The 19,137-nt window shown below is 52.4% G+C and overlaps 1 pseudogene; it reads left to right on the forward strand.

Annotated features, from left to right (window-relative positions):
- The first annotated feature begins 8,777 nt into the window (after nucleotides 1-8,777).
- Nucleotides 8,778-9,280, forward strand: LOC140389041 (transcription initiation factor TFIID subunit 12 pseudogene; annotated as a pseudogene).
- Nucleotides 9,281-19,137: the final 9,857 nt, after the last annotated feature.

A 19,137-nucleotide genomic window follows, 5' to 3' on the forward strand; every position in this document is an offset into this window, starting at 1 on the left:
CAAAGAGCAACCGGAACACCAACCCACTGCCCGAGATGAGCCAGGAGACCAAGACCCAGGGGACTGACAAAAAGGGAACAGACACACAGGGGACCCCAGACTTCAGGTCGGATGAGGACATTGACTTTCCATCCAATACCCTCCACCATAGAATTTGGTAGAACTAGTGCAGAAGGAGGCCATTCAGCCCATTGAGTTTGCAACGGCCCTTGGAAAGAGCACTCTACTTAAGCCCCATGCCTCCACCCTATCCCTTTTATCCCCGTAACCCCACCTAACCTTTTTGGACAGTAAGGGCAATTTAGAATGGCCAATCCACCTAACCTGCACATCTCTGGACTCTGGGAGGAAACCGGAGCACCCGGACGTAACCCACGCACACACGGGGAGAACGTGCAGACTCCACACAGAGTGACCCAAGCCGGGAATCGAATCTGGGACCCTGGAGCTGTGAAGCAACTGTGCTAACCACTGTGCTACAGTGCTGCCCTAAAGAGACATCTCAGAGACTATCACCTCGGTTGGGCAAATTAGTGAGGAGGCTTCTGGGACACTCACTGCTGCGCACCACACAGCCATTTCAGTACAGGAGGTGGAGGTAGGAGCAGCCGAGGGGCCGGACGGTAGGTGGGCAGCCCGGCCCCAGCAAGCAGCTGGCGCCCAGACAGGTTCCAGGCTCCTGGAAGATCCATTCCCACCCATAGTGCAGGTGCAGGCAGAGACTCAGGTATAGAGGAGGAGATGATGACCGGCTTCCAGCACCTGCAGGAGCAGGGATTTGTGCCGGTCATGCGTGCCACCCAGGCCGAAACCGCACGGGTGGCGTCCTCGATGGAGGCAATGGTGGCAACGGTGTCGGACATGGGTCAAGTTTTGCAAGGCCTGGGGCATTCCGTGCAGGTGGGGGTCGTGGTCCAGGACAGGGCTGCCCAATCACAGGCAACCATGTGCCAGAGCCAGCTGAAGATTGCAGCGGCGCTCCTCAGCGTGGCCCAGTCACAGCACGCCATTGCTAGGAGCGTCGGCGCCATTGCCCAGGTGCTGACCGGCGTAACACAGACCCAGAGCGAGGTGGCGCAGTCCCAGAGGGAGATGGCCCACTCCCTGTACTCCACGATCACTAACATATAGACCGTTGTTGATACCAGAGCAGGCATCCAAGACTGGCAGTGGAGGCCTCGGGGGGGCTTGGCTCCGCTCACACCCCCGTCCCATGGAGAAGCCTGGGGGCCCATCGGACACCCTGAGCGAGGAGGAGGTGCTGGGGACTCCTGCAGGGGCGGTCCCGGAGCACCTCAGCATCTCGGACTCCGCGCTCGCCCCCCCCCCCCCCCCCCCCCCCCCGGGTGGGCAGCAGGCAGAACAGTGGTACCACGCTGTGGTAGTATGCATTAGGGGTCATGTGGGACTGTGAAGCCATGATGTCATTGGCTGACAGATCCCGGGTCCTGGTTGGACGTTGACCTCTAGCTCCGCCCTGAAGGCGGAGTATAAGTACCTGGAGTCCTCCCCCGCAGGCCATTCTACTACCGAACTGTGGGGGAAACAGTCACGCTTAATAAAGCCTCATCGACTTCACTCTATTCGTCTCTCGGAGTCTTTGTGCGCTACACACGCCACCCGGGACATCAGAGGACCAGCTGGGCCCATCCAGGCCTGGCAGCCCCAGGAGATGAGCGCCAATGGGGACCCTAGTCGCAGGGCAGGAGTCTCAGAAATCCGTCTCCACTCCTGCTGTACCACTTGGGGAACCACCTGTGCATAGTGTGAGGGCCTGTAAGGCCAGAAAGCTAGATACCAGTTAAATTGGCACAGGTGCAGGGCACAGTTTAGTTATAGGGGCTAGGGCACAGACTGTATATACCTCTTCACATTAAACACCTGTTAACCTGTTCAGACCTGCCCCTGTGATGGGTGTGGGGGTGGGGCGGTCAGTGATGGCCTGGGGGTGAGGGGTGGTGGATGAGTGAGGCCCAGTGGGTGGAGCGTGCAACCCCCCCCCATCACCCAGTTCCCAGCTATTCAACAGGACCGTGTGATGGACTGGCCAGCTCACATGCAGGGATCACCCAGGTGGAAGGTGCTACTGTGAGCATGAGTCAGACATTGTCTAACGATGTGATGTGGAGCATGGAGCTCATCGCAGAGCAGGCTGTCATCATCCTTCATCCCATGGGCCAGACCCGCTGTCACTGTCAACCCAGTGCCCCCAGCTCGTAGTGCCGCAGGTATATAACGGAGGGGTGTGTGCATGCGGGTGGTTCGATGGTGTGGGAGGTGAGGGTGTTTGGTGGTGAAGGGGTGTGGTATTGTGGTCTCTGTGCCCCTGCCGAGCAAGCCCCCCCCGCTCCCCCCCTCACGCATTTGGTGAAACGTGCGGCGACTAAAGCGTCCCGTGCTCGCTGACCCTGCCGATAGCATAGTGCAGCCTCCTGCGCCTGGCCAGCCCCATGTCCTGCTCATTGTCCCCCTCATCCTCCTCGTCTGACGATACCTGCCCTTGCTCCCCATCCTCCCCCAGCGCATCACCCTCTGCTGGGCTATATTGTGGAGGACGCAACAGACCACAACGATGCGGCCGACCCTCCTTGCCTCGTACTGGAGGGCCCCGCCGGAGTGGTCCAGGCACCTGAAGCGCATCTTCAGCACCCCGAAGCACATCTCGACCACACCCCTGGCCGCACAATCGGCATCATTGTATCGGGTCTCCACGTCGGTCTGTGGCTTCATCAGCTACGACTGCAATGGGTAATCCCGGTCCCAGCAACCAGCTCCGCAGCCGGGGGTGGGGGGGAAGCATTCCTTGAACATGCCGGCGATCACAGATTGGGCCAGTATGAAGGAGTCATGCGCACTGCCTGGGTATCGGGCGCAGACATACAGGATCCGCATCTGATGGTCACAGACCACCTGAATGTTCATGGAGTGGTACCCCTTCCTGTTTGTGAACAGCAGCCTGTTATCCACCGGTGGCCGTAGGGTGACATACGCCCCATCGATTACCCCACAGACCTGGGGCATCCCAGCGGTGGCAGTGAAGCCCACTGCCCGGACATCCTGGTGGGCGTGGTCCACAGGGAACTGAATGTAGCAGGCCGCCAGGGCATACAGGGAGTCATTGGTGGCGCGGATGCACCTGTGTGCCAATGCCTGGGAGATGCTGGAAGGTCCCCCCTCGGCGACTGGAACGACCCCGTGGCCTAAAAGTTCAGGGCAACCGTCACCTTGACGGTCACCAGTAGCGGGTGTCCTCCCCCACTCCCTTGCAGTGCCAGGTGTGCCATTATGTGGCAGATGTCCAACAGTCTCCCAGCTCATCCGCAGTCTCCTCCTGCATGCCCGGTCCGGGAGTTCCTCAAATGACATGCGGCGCCGCTGCACGCGGGGCCTCAACTGGCACCTTCTTGGCACCACCGCCTCCTCATCCCGTGCCTCCACCTTCTCCCCAGCCTGTCGAGCGGGCGACCCTCCAGCCTGAGCGGCAGCCACCTGCCCCTCTGCGGCCTCTTCCTCTGCTGCAAACTCCGCCGCCGCGGCGGCCAACATCGCTGGTTGGTTACCAAACATTATACTCTGCAGGGGGTGAGGGGAGAAAATGTTATCATGGCGCATACACCCGACACCCGTGCACAACCAGATGTCACGGGCAACATGGTGTCCCCGGTTGGCATCACATGCCCCAGCCACGCATGTCCCCCACCCCCACACCCGGCCTCGTTGGTGCCCTGCTCCTGGCGCCTGTCCCTTCTGCCATGCCCACTGTTTCATGGCACTGCCCTGACTGCCGTAGGTGTGGCCCTGGGTGTTCCCCCGGTGGGTATCGCCGGTTGTGTGGGGTGGCTGGGGAGGGGGGGGGGGGGTCATGTCGGGGGCTCCCCAACTGCTCGGACTGTCCCCCCTCCTTCCCCTCCCCAGCCCTGGCAGGGCCCACCCCCACACCAGAAAGCACGGCCAATGTCCGTTACGGTAACCCGCGGTCCCCCCACGGCAACTCCTACCTCCTCTTGCAGCTGCCTCAACCAACACTCCAGAATCACGATTGTTACAGGTGGTTAGAGCCACGCCATCGGGAAATCGGACCATCTGGGCCGCAGAGTCGCTGAGACCCCGGAGAATCGGTCGTCGGGGTGGATAATGAGATTCTCCGGGCCACGCGGCGGGCGCCGCGATTTAGTCGGTTTGGGGGGGGTTCAGAGAATCCAAAATCAGCGCAAAACCGGTGTCAAACCCGATTTCGGCGTCGGAGCCAATTTTCAGGCCAATCGTGTTTCGTGATTTCGGCGCGATGTCTCTGAGAATCCAGCCCGTAGGCTGCATGAGTCAATTAGATGCAATGTTGCATTGGCTGGCTGAGTCGATAGATCCTCATTCCAGATAATTGATCTGAAATAAAAAGGTGCAACTTTGCCCTGGTCGAATGAGCATGTGAATATTCAATTTCAAATAATGAAGAGTGTTCATTGCAATCTTAGAAGGCAAAGTAGCATGGGCATAGGTCCCTCTGGAGTATTTTGGCCAGAGAAGGGAATACTGAGGAAGGAAGAAATGTGATTGGAGAGTATTCTTTGGAATATTCAGAAGATTGGACTATTTGTACGTAATATAGTCGGACATGTGTTCGGAGAGTTTCATATCCCAACTGTACTGATGAGGGCTGTTCTGAAATGTAACGCTAAAGGCTTTGTTCATTGCAATTTGGATACATTAGCTGGAGATGTTCCTCTGTGCAGAAATGCTTTCTGTTGTGTTCATCCAACTGTGGTTGCAAAATCCAATGTCACGTCTGTCCCATGGTGACACTAATAAAAGATGGGCTCAGTTGAGGATGCTACGGTCCATTTGATTCCATTCTTCCAGAATACTAAATCTACCATCCAACTCATCCACATGGTTTTGCAATGAGTCATGTAAAAATAACTGGCACAGTTCATGAAAAACGAACAGTGAGAATCAAGCATTAATATCAATAATACTGCAACCAGCAAAACGAAAGATCTGCTGTGGGATTCTCCATTGACAGGATCCTCCGCTTTGCCTGCAGCACTCCCACGCCCGCAGGTTTCCTGACGGCGTGGGGTGGCCACAATGGGAAACCCCATTGGCCGGCTGGGGGACCAGAGAATCCCATTGCCAGTGAGGAAAAACAGGGCTGGCGGGACAGAGAATCCCGCTGCTGATGTACAGTCAGATCATTTGTGTGCAATAACATACATAGACTTTTAATTCAATAAATTGTGTTGGAATACAAACACTATTGTACAGACAGTGACATTCTGGTCCAAATGGCTCATTTAAAGATGTAGATCTGGATATCTCCCAGCGAGGGTGAGGTCCAGACCACACCGGGCGGAGCGAGTCAGGTAATTCAAGATCGGCCAGGCAAGGAGTCCGATTTGGGGCTCTCACGGATTCACCCGGATCCGCGCCATGGCTGAATCGCGCCCTATGTTAAATTTCTTTCCACCAATGGAAACCATTCCAGGGAGCAGTAAAAGTATAATAAATATAGGCCAGGTGCTTACAGCAGCATATGTTGCAGGACCAGAGGACAATTAGCTGGATTGTATTTGGTTGTTTTTCCTGTTTCCAAGTTGTTAATTCTGTCCAAACCAATGTTCACCTCATTTCATATTACCAGTTTGATCACTAAAAATCATTCAATTCTAAAAGATCATCTTCAAGGAGAATAAAAATCGATACAAAAATATAACCATTTAATATTCCCGGGCATACCCAGTGAGTCACAGTCGGTAACATGTTTTTGAGCATCTTTCAATGGCTTAATTCAGTCTTCAATAGTTCACTGAGTGTTCACATTGGTGAAAAAGTTTTTTTTTAAATGTATGAACACACAAAGTAGGAGCAGGAGTAGGCCATTCGGCCCCTCGAGCCTGCTCCGTCATTCAATAAGGTAATGGCTGACTTAATTGTAATCTCAGCTCCACATTCTTGCCTATCCCCAATAACTTTTCTACCCCTTGCTTATCACACACCCGTCTACCTCTGCTTTAAAAATATTCAAAGACCCTGCTTCCACTGTCTGATGTGGAAGAGAATTCAAAAGACTCATGGACCTTGGGAGGGAAAACATTTTTCCTGATCTGTCATAAGTGGGTAACCTCTTATTTATTTATTTTTTTTAAACAGTGGACCCTGATTCTAGATTCGTCCAAAAGAGGAAAAATCTTTTCCGCACCCACCTTGTCAAAACCCCTCAGGATCTTATAGGTTTCAATCAAGTTGGCACTCTTCTAAACTCCAGCCTGTACAAGCCTAGCCCATCCAACACTACCTCATAAGTCAACTTGCCCATCCCTGGTGTTAGTCTAATAAACTTTTTCTTAACTGCTTCCAACGCATTTACATCCTTCCTTAAATAAAAAGGAGACCAACACTGTACACACTACTCCAGATGTGGTCTCACCAATGCCTATACACCAGAAGTATAACCGTCTCACATTTTTGTTCTATCCATCTCATAATGAGCAATAACGTTCTTCTAGATTTTCTAATGGCTTGCTGTGCCTGCATACTAATCATTGGTGTTTAATGCACTAGGAAATCCAAATCCCTCTGAATCACCGAGCTCTGCAATCTCTCATCATTCAGATAATATGGTTGTTTTATTTTCCCTGCCAAAATGGACAATTTCACATATTCCCACATTATACACCATTTGCCTGATCTTTGCTCACTCACCTAACCTATATCTCTTTGTGGACTCCCTGGGTGGGATTCTCCGAAATGGAGGCAGAGTGTTCGCGCCGTCGTGAACGCCGTCGAGGTTCACGACGGCGCGAAATGGCCCCTATCCCGACCGATTCAGGGCCTGATAATGGGCTAGGAGAGGCGCCGTGTCATTTATGCGCGCCAGGCCTTGGAGCCGCGTCAAGGCGGTGCCGCATACATGACGCGGCCGGCGCCGCATAACTGGCGTCACCCGCGCATGCGTGGGTTGGCCGGCGCCAACCCGCGCATGCGTGGTTGCCGTCCTCTCCGAGTCCGCCCCGCAAGAAGATGTCAGACGGATCTTGCGGGGCTGCGGAAGAAAGGAGGTCCTCCTTCAGAGAGGATGGCCTGACGATCGGTGGGCACACCCCATTTGAGGCCCCCCCACCGGTGCAGGACCCCCCCCCCCCGCAGGCCGTCCCCCCAGCATTTCCGCGCTGTTCCCGCCGGCAGCGACCAGGTGTGGACGGCGCCGGGGGGGGGGGCGGGGAAACCCCTGTTTTGGGCTGGCCGCTCGGCCCATCCGGGGCCGTTCTCCCCGCTTGGGAGAATTGCGCGAGGGCGTCGGACCGGCGTCGCGGGAAAATCTGGCGACCCAGGCGATTCTCCCAACCGGCGTGAGAGCGGAGAATCGCGCCCCCAATGTCCTCTTCACAACTTATTTTCCTATCTACGTTTTGCCAACCATTCTTCAGTCCCTTCATCCAAATCATTTATAGGAGTTGAGGCCCCCAGCACTTAACCTTGTGGTACACCATGTATTATATCTTGCCAATCAGAAAATAACCTATTTATGCCTCCAGCTAGATAATCTGCAACCCAATATATTACCCCCTACACCATCAGCTTTTATTTTCCACAATAACCTTATCAAATGCCTTCTGAAAATCCAAGTACTGTATGTCGCAATTTATCAAATGCACGTGTTGCTTCTTCAAAGAGTGCCAATAAATCTGTTATGCATGATTTGCAGCTCACAAAACCATATTGCTTCTCCTTGGTTATCTTGAATTTTTCTAAATGCCTCGCTATAACATTTTTAATGCTGGCTTTTAACATTTTCCCTATGATGGATATTAGGCTAACTGGCCTGTAATTTCCTGCCTTCTGTCTCTCCCTTTTAGAATTTGCTACTTTCCAACCTAATGGAACAGTCCCCGAATAGGAAATTTTGAAAGCACCAACTGCCTAGCCACTTATTTGAAGATCTTAGGATGATGCAAATCAGGACCCAACGATTTGTCAACTCACAGCTCCAACAATTTGCTCAGTACCACTTCACTGGCGATTTAAATTTCCTTGACTTCCTCTCTTCCATTTCCTGATTTACAGCTATTTATTGGGATATTCTTTGGGTGCAATTTAACGGAAATGAAACAAAGTCCCATGTCACGCATGGTCGGGTGTTTTCCAACACTGGCAACGACCTCGCTATTAAATGGGACTCGGCTTCATTTCTGGGCTTCAGAGAGGAACACCCCACCGAGGCCGAACTTAGTCCCATTTCTTGCACTGAGGAGCTCCACTCGCCAGTAAAGGAAGAGATCAGGGCACCATTTTTAAATGGCACCCTGATCTCTAGACCACCCACCACAGCCTCCGGAGCCCCCAAAACCTCAACCTACAGATTAGGGTTTCCCAATGAACTTAGTCTTCATGCCCTCCGAGCGTCAGCTCGGATCTGGGAGGAGCTCCACATCCTGAGCATGGGCCGTGGCTGTTGACACAGCTTCGCTGGCTGACTGATTGGTCCCAGCCCATCACAATCCCAAATGCAATTTGGTCCCAGCCCACCACAATCCCAAATGCAATTTGGAGAAACTTAAATGAAATGAAATGAAAATCGCTTATTGTCACAAGGAAATGAAAATCGCTTATTGTCACAAGTAGGCTTCAAATTAAGTTACTGTGAAAAGCCCCTAGTTGCCAAATTCTGGCACCTGTTCAGGGAGGCTGGTACGGTAATTGAACCCGCGCTGCTTGGCCTGCTTTAAAAGCCAGCTATTTAGCCCTGTGCAAAACCAACCCTTAATGTTCGAAAGACCAAAAGCCAGCAAATTATGAATCAGTTTGGATCTGCAATTCTAAGAAATTTGACAAATTTTCCCTCAATAAAACCTGATCCATCCAGTACACCACCTCCAAATACAATGGCTAATAGCACTGCTGTGGTAAAGATACCTGAATCACCAGGCTCTGGGGGACGTACGAGTCCAGAAGGCAATCAGGTTTTAAGCAAGAAGAAGCTGCTGAACCTGGTGCGTGAAATAGATCCAAATGAGCAACTTGATGAAGATGTTGAAGGAATGCTTTTGCAGATTGCTGATGCTTTTATTGAAAGTGGAGTGAGTGCTGTATGCCAACAAGCACGTCAAACACTCTGGAAGTCAAAGATGATCAACTGCACCTTGAACGCCAGAGGAACATGTGGATACCAAGATTTTGTTCAGGTGAAGTTAGGCAACATAAGAAGGTCTGCGCAACAGAAGCTCATAAACCGAGAATAGCACTGATAAATAAAACAGCCAAACTCACCCAACTCCCAGCTTGACACTCAAAACAGCACACAGTGGAGACCAAGCAGCATTGCGGAACACCTGTTAATATACATTCTGAAAAAAAGTGTAAAGCTCCAAATATCACTTTAAGCTAGCTGCCTAATTAACTAATTGCAGCTGCCCTCTGAGAGCTTGTAAATCCCTGTTTAAAGCTGCAATAAACTTCACTTCTTTTAACTAAAAGAGTGATTTTTTAGTTGATTGCTAAATTAAAGAGAAAATCCAGACTGAGGGAGCTTTTAACCCTTAAAGTTCCCTCATTCACCAGGACTCAGTATAGAACATAGAACATAGAAAATACAGCACAGAACAGGCCCTTCGGCCCACGATGTTGTGTATAGACGCAAACCAGCACTGAGGAACCCCTGGGTGAAATCCAATGGCCACACTGCACCCGGAAAGCAGCTCGCTGCGCGCAGCAAGGGCAATAAAAGCTAGGGGATTTCGCTCCCGGGATCTACACGGCTTGCAATGCCTCGCGAGATCCAATGTGATCTCGCAAGACGTGATGTAAATCCCGCCCATTGTGAGCAGGGTCCCTTTTTGGCAAACCTGCATATTAGAGCGAGACTGTTAGTCTCACTATAATGTGCAGGTTCCCTAGGTACCTGCTGAGGCTTTGTGATTCATCCCTATCAGTTTGGAGATTTTGTGCGAGCACTGTCAGTACTCGTCTCCACAAATGGGGACCAGACGGAATGGCGTCATTGGGGTCTCCCATAGAATTAGAGGTTCCCAGCTGCATGCCTTTTAGACAGGGTGGTGCCTCCTAGGCACTCTAGCAGTACCACCTAGGTGCCATCTTGGCACTGCCAATGTGCCCAGGTGACACTGCCAACTGGCTTGGGCACTGCCAGGTTGGTACTGTGCGTGCACAACCGGGCCCGGTGTACCCTGTGTGGGTGTTGCATGGGAGGTGGAAACAGGGATCCTCTCATAGTGCATTTGGGCTAGGCGGGGTTCGTTTCGAGAGCCTCGGAGACCATGACGCTATTTTAAAATGGTGTCCCGATATCTCACTCGCCGGCACTCCCCAGTGTACAAAACTGGGTTTGGTGCCGCTTTGATCGCATGTCCCTTGTTGAAGCCCCTTACACAAATCGAGTCACATTCTATAGCCGTGGGAAACTCGCGGCTAAACACGCTCCCTATGGGACTTTATTCCCAATTAGTTGAATCGCGCTTCCTGTTATTGTACTTTTTGAAAAACATTACTTCTCACTACTTTCATAATTCCAATCTAATAGCTGCCTTTAATTTTTTTGTGTTCCTTATATTCAACTCTGTTCCGAACTATCAGATTTTTTCATTTATAGAAATATTCCTGTTACATCCTTGGTCATCCACTGTGGCTTTTTCTTACCCACAATCCTTTATTTTGACTTTGAGCACATATTGCCTTCTCCTTTTCAAAATATTGTTCTTAAAAAACTTCCTATTTGTAATCTACAATCGATCACATCACTGCCTCAAAGTTAGCCAATTTACCTGTTCCAAATATTCTGTCATTTGAGTGAAGTTAAAAGACTGATAATTTCTTACTTTTAAAAGTTATTCACGCAGCCCATGTTATATTTTGAAGAAAGTATCGAGATTCTCATCCTGTTTAGAGTACACAATTGGAATAGCACTACTGTTAAAATTACATCTGAATGCAGAATCACACTGTAGGAGAAACGTACAATGCTGTTGCATGAAGAATGAATATATCCAGTTGTTTGTAAGACATTCATACTGAAAATAAAATGAGCACTTACACAATTATATGTAAATGTGAAGAAATGGATGGGAAATAATTGAGATGTTTTTGTATACTATATTGGAAACATGATTGGCACCATCAATGGCTCAGCAAGAGTATTGGGTGAATTGCTGATCTACAAAAGGCTATGTCTCAGATTTAATCCCTATTTGTTTTCAGGTGGTTAAACAGGTTTTCAAGAGAGCCATAATTGGCCTCACCCTTGGGGATATAAATTAGGGAATTGGCCGGGATTCTCATTTATAATTACTATCTCCTGTCCTCTGCTGAACGTGTGCGTCTGGACATTGAATGAGGACTGAATCAAACCCAGCTGTGGTGCTCCTATTGATTAAATAACCCATGGATAGTCATTGTTAAGGCTCACATATGGATAATGGTTAGTTTGTCAAGTTAATGAAAGATGACAGGGTCTGTGAAATTGTATCCCAGCAAGGAGTCAATGCTTTTAGTAATAAAATGGAAAATGTTGCAAAATGTGGTTTACTACAAGCTTTTAAATTGTTCAATACATGCAAACACAACAGGCACGACTTAATGGTCAAGTTGCTCTCAAGCAAGAGCGTAATGAGGCCATTCATTCACAGGAGAGGCCAAAATCGAGAACAGCGCAGGTGCCGATTTGTTTGTGATCTAACCGGCCCGCCCCCTTTGGCGAAATTGGGATCCCGCCTTGGCGGGGTGAGAAACAATAATCACATTTAAGCCCAATCTCCATACAATTACCAGGAGTGAGCCCCTATCTAATGGCCCCCTGTGCTGTAACGGGCTCCCCAGCAAGTGGTCACGCAGGTGCCGTTTAGTACTCCTTTTTTAAAATGTTAAGCTGGCGGAAGGGATGCTGCGGCACGCGAGGAGGTGAGTCGGCATCTTTGCTCCCGGGCAATGAGCCCCGGGGCACTGAGGTTGCTACCCTGGAGAGGAGCCCAGGACCTCCGTGTCCGGGGTGGGGCACGGGATTGGATCTCGGCCCGCATTGTAGAAGGAAATGCCAGAGGCATCGTAATGGTCGAGGTCAGCAGATTTTAATGATTTATATAAGTATCTGCAACTGCCCCACTCTCCTGTTTGTGCCACCCCCACCCTTGCCCCCATACCCCCTTACCCCCTATCCCCTTACCCTCTATATGCCCACTCCTCATGCCCTCTCAGTGATCCCCAACCTGCTTAGTCTTCCATGCTCTACTGCTAGGCGTAGGTGTGTCTCCAGGATGCACATCGGAGGTGGCGGCAGCTTGTGCCTACCACCTTTGATGTCGCTGGTAAATTTCCTCTGGGGGCTGTGGGGCTGGAGAGCACTGCGCACTTGCCGGTATCATATGCCCCGCCATGCCACCCTGTTCTGGGTGTTGACGCCATGACACACTGTTATCAGGGGGTGGGTCTCGGGGATCTGGTGGTACCGTCGCCACTCAGAAAGATGGTTCTAGGTTGTCAACCAGTGCCCCCTCTTCTCGGTTGGTACCCAAAGGGCCCTGGCGTTCACCTCGAGATGGAGGGGCAGCTGGATCGAGCTCTGGCTGGCCCTGCAGCAGCTGGCTCTGCCAGGCCTGACAGCTCCCCAGTATCTGCAGCACAGTGTCAACGCCCTCGCCAATGTTCCTCAGTGACTGAGACATGCTCCGCAGCACCCTGGCAATGCCTATCTGCAACTGGAACAAGCTCGGCAGTGCCGCGGTTATGCCCACCTGAGAGTGGGACATGTCCCGCAGTGCCTCGGCCATGCCCATATGAGACTGGGGTCCTCCTCCAGCGACAGGGAGGTGCTCTGGAGAGCCTCGGCAATAGCCACCTGAGATTGGGTCATGCGCTGCAGCGCCTTGTCAAGGTCCACGTGGGACTGGGACACGTCCCTCAGCGACTGGTACATGCTGTCGAGGTGCTCAGCCATTGCCATTAATGACTGAGCTACGCCTTGGACACCTCCACTCATGCTGCCGAATCCGTGCATCACGCTCTCCACTATGGTCATCACCCAAGCAGTGTTGGCTTCGGTGCCACGCATTGCCGGCGCCATCTCCTGTGATCAGCTGTTGACCTGTTGGAGTGTCGCTGACATCCCCCTCCAAATCTCTCGGCCTCACCTGCATCAGCTCTGGGTAACTCTCGTCATGAGACTCAGCATCTGATTGGGACCCACCCGAGCGTTTCTGCCTCCACCTGATGTGAATGGGCAACTGTGTGGTTCTCATCAATGTGCCAGAAACCTGGCCACTACTGTTGCCCACCGAGGTGTATGTCTCTGCGCTGGTGGAGGGTGGGGACGACTGCTGTGCCGGGGGGGGATGGATTAGTCTGTATGGCATTAACCACTCACGTGTGATGGGTCATTTGCGTGGGAGCCGGTGGATCCTCACCTCTGCGTTGCGCGCCAACTTCTATGCTGGTCACTGCTCGGTCCTCGGTTACCCCCACGACCTCCAGGGTCCGTTTCACATCGTGGGTGAGGATTCTGATGTCAGGCATTCTGCCGTCCATCTGGACCCTCTCCCATCGGTTGAGGGCCAATTTCCCCTACGGGGTCACAGAGGGGATATCATTAGCTGCACTTGTGGCTCATCATGCGGATTGCTCGGGAGTTGGGGAGAGGGCTGGGGGAGACGGTCCGTGTGGAGGGGTGGAGAGTATGAGGGGGATCGGGAGTATTGAGAGGAAGAATATGGGGGGTTGGGAATATGGGGGTGGGGACTATGGGGGTGGATGGGGACTATGCGGGGGATGGGGAGTATTGGGGGAGAATATATGGGGTGGGGAGTATGGGGTGGGGAGTATGGGGAAGGATGGAGAGTGTGCAGGGGGCTGGGGAGTATAAAGGGGATTTGGAGTCTGGGGGTAGGGAGTATGGAGGCGATGGGGAGTATGCGGGGATGAGGAGTATTGGAGGGAGAATATAGGGGTGGGGACTATGGGATTGTGGAGTATGGGTGGGTGATGGGGAGTATGTGGGGGATGAGGAGTATGGGGTGGTGTCAGGGGCCGGTGCGAACTCAATCGAACGGCCCGGTGTAGGCCGTTGACCTTCTTATGGCACTGGGTGCCGGTCCTCCTGGTAACGCTTCCTGAGCTGATTGTCACCCGACTTCCTCACAGACACACTGGCTACCCTGTGGCTGACTGTCCGAGACCCTTGGGGGAACAAGGTATCCCGTCTGGTCTCTCCCGCTTCCAGTAGTCTGGCCAGGTCAGCATTGCCGAATCGTGAGGCTGATCTTCTCAGTGGCATGGCTGCGAGCTGTGTGGGGTTGGCTGTGCAGGATCGGTTTAAGTGCTGCTCTCCGTTGTTAGCGAGGGGCTGATGAGCGCGATCCCAGTGAAATAGCCGGCGGGACCGTGATTTGTGGCGAGAAGCCCGCGGGTCTTGTTATGTGGGCCAATTAATATTTTATCGTGGTGACACCGTCGCCGGGCCGAACATCAGGAAGTTCACGGCAGTTCCCGCTCGCTACCACACTTATAAACGTTTCCTTTAAATCACGCCCAAAGTGTGGGCTTGACCGAAGAGAAAGTCCCTAGGACCCAGAAAATTGACTAAGTGTGGCTAGATAGCAGTGGGGAACTCTCCAACAGAGCCAGAGGGAAATTCCAAGCAAAACCTGCCACAAATGACACTTAGAAACTTTACCGTTCGGGGACTTCCGGTGATGGCATATAGGTCGAGGTCGGGTGGCTCCGGCTCGAGGCTCTGGGTTTTGGACTTTAATGCCCGGTTTCAGGGCAGTTTCTGAATGAATTGGTGCAGGAAGGTTTAAGGAAAGTGGAAGGTGTCGGAGACCCAGAAGATGGGAACTGGAAAGAAGAGGGCGAGTGAAAGTCTGCCGTTGAGTGAGTTGGTGAGTCTGGTGGGAAGAAAGATGACCGAGGTTGGATCACTGGATGGGGCCGTTTGCCTCACAGTGGATACTCTGACCAAAGTTATGGCTGGAGAATTTGAGAGGCATGGAGGTATTGCGGAGGGAAATAATGGCTGCGATGAAATAGTGGGTGAAAGAGGCGATTGCACCGGTTACGGTGGCAGTGATGAAGGGGTCAGCCGAGGTAGGGGAGCAAGGAGAGAAGTTGAAGGGGGTGGAGGAGGCTCTGTCGCAGCACAGTGACCAGTTCACCTTGATGGGTGAGGAGCTGCGGAGGGTGGTGGAGGCTAACAAAGGGCTCCGAGCCAAGGTGGAGGACCTGCAGAACAGGTCAAGGAGGCAAAATCTACAAATCGTGGGCCTGACGGAGAGGGTGGAAGGCCCAAGGCTGATCGAGTACTTTGCGAAGATGCTGGCTGAGCTGTTGGGGGAGGGAGAAGAACCCTCCCAATATGAGCTGGACAGGGCAGATCGGTTGCTCAGGCCGAAACCGAAAGCAAATGAGCCACCAAGGGCACTTATAATTTGCTTCCATAACTTTCATGTGAAGGAGAAGGTCCTGAGTTGGGCGAAGCAAAGGCGAGAGGTGAAGTGGGAAGGCGTTGGTATTCGGGTATTCGATTAGACCAAGATTTGAAGGTGCAACTGGCGAGAAGGGCCGAGCCTTCGGATGAGTGAAGGCGGCACTGTACAGCAACAGCATGAGGTTTGAAGTGGTCTATCCAGCGGTGTTGAGGGTGATGCACAGCTCGAGGGATTTCTAATTCGAGACGGTGGAGGCGGTGGAGGCATCCGTGAAGGCCGAAGGATAGGGCAGGGTTGGAGGAGCCAGTGGGAGGCGAAGGAGGCAATTGGGAACATTCAGAAAGGGAAGGGAAGGCGAAGGCGCCCAGTGGGTTGCCGGTTGAATTTTGTAAGAAAATTAAGGACATGCTGGTGCCGTTGATGGTGGGAATGTTTGAGGATGCGATGGGTAGGGGTGACTTGCTGCAAATGATGGGGCAGGCTTCCATCTCATTGCTACTAAAGAAGGACAAGGAACTGGTGGAGTGTGGGTGATATAGAACCATAATCCCTGCTGAATGTAGATGCCAAGATGCTGGCAAAGATGTTGGTGTTAAGGTTGGAAGGGTGTCTCCCGAAGGTGATTGAGGAGGACCAGACGAGGTTCGTGAAGGGAAGGCAGCTGTTCGCGAAAGAGAGGAATCCTAGAATCATAGAATTTACAGTGTGGAAGGAGGCCATTCAGCCCATCAAGGCCCATGGAAAGAACACCCTACTTGAGCGCAGGCCTCCACCCAATCCCCGTAACCCAGTAACCCCAGCTAACCTTTTGGACACTAAGGGGCAATTTAGCATGGCCAATCCAGCAAACCTGCACATCTTTGGACTGTGGGAGGAAACCGGAGTGCCTGGAGGAAACCCACGCAGACACGAGGAGAAAGTGCAAACTCCACACAGTCACCCGAGGGAAATTGAACCTGGGACCCTGCAGCTGTGAGGCAGCTGTGAGGCAGCAGTGCTAACCACTGTGCCACTGGGCTGCCCGAAGGAGGTTGCTGAATGTGGTCCTTTCTCCGCTGGAGGGAAGGGAGATGGCGGTGGTGATGGCACTGGACGCAGAGAAGGCATTCAATCGAGTAGAGAGTAGTTATTTGGTGGGGGTAATGGAGAGATTTGGAATTGGGCCAAGGTTTGTGGCGTGGGTGCGACAGCTGCATAAGGGTCCAACGTCAAGTGTGTGCACTTAGAACATGAATTCAGGGTATTTTGCTCTGCATCGGGGCCTGAGGCAGAGGTGTCCTATGCCCCCTCTACTGTTTGCACTGGCTATAGAGCCCTTGGCCATCGTACGAAGGAGCTTGGCGTTGTGGAAGGGGATTGTGGGGGAGGGGGTTGTGGAGCTTAGAATAACCCTATATGCTGATGTCTTGCTATTGTACATCTCAGAACCGAGCAAGTCGGGGGGTAGGTGTATAATGGAACTACTCCAGAGATTTGGGACATTCTCAGGGTATAAACCAAATCTAGTGAAAAGTGAGTTTTTTATGGTCTCCCCGCCAGGAGTGGGAGTAGGGGTGTGGGGGGTGGTGGGGGGCTGCTATTCCGCCTGGCGGCAACCCATTTTAGGTATTTGGGGGTGCAGGTAGCCTGGGATTGGGCAGGGCTTTGGAAGTTTAATTTTCCTAGTTTGGTGGGGAGGGTGAAGGCTGATCTGTCGAGGTGGGACAATCTCCCTCTGTTGGCGGGTCGGGTGCAGGCTGTTGAAATGAATGTGTTGTCGCGATTCCTGTTTTTACTCCAATGTCTGTCAGTCTTTTTACCTAAGTCCTTCTTCAGGGGGGGTGGACAAGCTGATCTCTTCATTAATTTGGCAGGGGGGGGGAAAGTGGCCATGATTGGGAGGGTGGTACTCCAGGGGGGAACTTGCTGTATTATTATTGGGCGGAGAATGCAGAGAAGGGGCGGGGCTGGAGCAAGGAGGTTGGGCGGGAGGGGCTCTGTGGGTAAAGGTGGAGGCAAGCTCTTGTAGGGGGTCAGGGTTACGGGCGCTGGCAACGGCGCCACTCCCATTGATCCCAGAAAAGTACTCGGTGAGCCTGCTGGCAGTGGTCACATTGAAGATTTGGAGGCAGTTTCGGCAGCACTTTAAGCACATGCCGGGTCGGGGAGGGGTGTGTGCCAATTAGGGGGAATCATGGGTGTGAGCTGGGGAGGATGGGTGCGAGGTTTCGGGGAGGGAAAGAGGGAGGGATCAGGGAAATGAAGGATTTGCTCCTTGGGGGACAATGTGAAAACCTAAAGGAGCTAGGAGAGAAGTATAGGTTGGTGCAGGGGAAGGGTTCAGGTACGTGCAGATTCAGGACTTTTCAAGGAAGGTTTTCCCGACCTTCCAGATAGCACGGTTCCCTTGTTTCTGGAGGTGGCGCTGTCAGCGGAGGGGGTAGAGAAGGGTGTCATCTCACCAATTTACAGAAGGATCCTGGAGGAGGATAGAGTGTCAATGGAGGGGATTAAGGCAAAGTGGGAGGAAGAGCTGGGGGTAGTGCTGGAGGAGGCACTGTGTGAGGTGCTGCGGAGGGTGAATGCCTCAACCTAATGTGTGAAATGGGGCTGATACAACTGCAGGTAGTATACAGGGTGCACCTCAAAAATCAAGGATGAGCCGGGTATTCAAGGGGGCGGAGGATGTATGTGAGAGATGTGGGAGGGACCCTGAGAACCATGTTTATATGTTTTGGTCCTGCCCGAAGCTGGAAAGGTTTTGGAGGACGGGTGGTCAGTACAATCACGGGGGTTTTGCATATGGAGGTGGAGCCCCTAGAAGCCATATTCAGGGTGTCGGAACCGGCCCGAGCTGCAGGTGGGTGCGGGGGCAGACATCTTAGCCTTCGCCTCGCTGATCGTTCGTAGGCGGGTCCAGTTGGGGTGGAGGTCAATCCCTGTGCTTCGGTGTGGCGGATAGACCTGTCGGAGTTTTTGACCTTAGAGAAGGTGAAGTTCGGGCTGAGGTTTGTTTGTCCTGCACTTTTGAGAGTTGGTTCCCATTGACTGTTGGCAGGGGGGGGGTCCGGGGGTCCGGGTTGTTGTTCGTTTGAGGTTTGTTTGGGGTTGTCTTTTATTGAAATAAATGCTGAAAATCTGTTGAATAAAAATATATATATTTAAAATCTTTTCCTTTAGATCACGGCCATAATGAATCCATTTTTGGGGGGGGGAAATCCCAAAGACAATTTTACCTACTGGACAAGTAGAGAGGTCAAAGAAAGGTGGTACATTTTGTTGACTTCACTCTTGAAGAATAAATGGCTGGACCTGCGGAAACTACAATCAAAACATAAATGCCTCTTGTCTTGCAAGGTAAATGAGAAGCACCAAAGACATCACTATGGAAGCCGCTCTGAAGCCTGATAAATTGGAACTCGACGCACGAGCAGCGGAAGCTAAGGAAATCTTCTCCCACTGGCTCCGCTGTTTTGAGGCCTACCTCGACTCCTCTGCAACGCCTCCCTCCGAAGCCCTCAAGCTGCGCCTCCTCCACGCCCGGGTGAGCCACCGAATCGCGGGTACAATTCAGGACGGAGCCACATACGACGCGGCAGTGGCGATTCTAAAGAGACAGTTCGTGAAGCCCGTGAACGAAGTGTTCGCGCGGCACCTCCTCACTACCCGCCGACAACGCGCCGGGGAATCGGTGGACGAGTACCTGGAGAACCTGACTCTACTCGCCCGCAAC

Source organism: Scyliorhinus torazame, chromosome 14 (genome assembly GCF_047496885.1).
Source record: "Scyliorhinus torazame isolate Kashiwa2021f chromosome 14, sScyTor2.1, whole genome shotgun sequence".
Classification (NCBI taxonomy): Eukaryota; Metazoa; Chordata; class Chondrichthyes; order Carcharhiniformes; family Scyliorhinidae; genus Scyliorhinus; species Scyliorhinus torazame.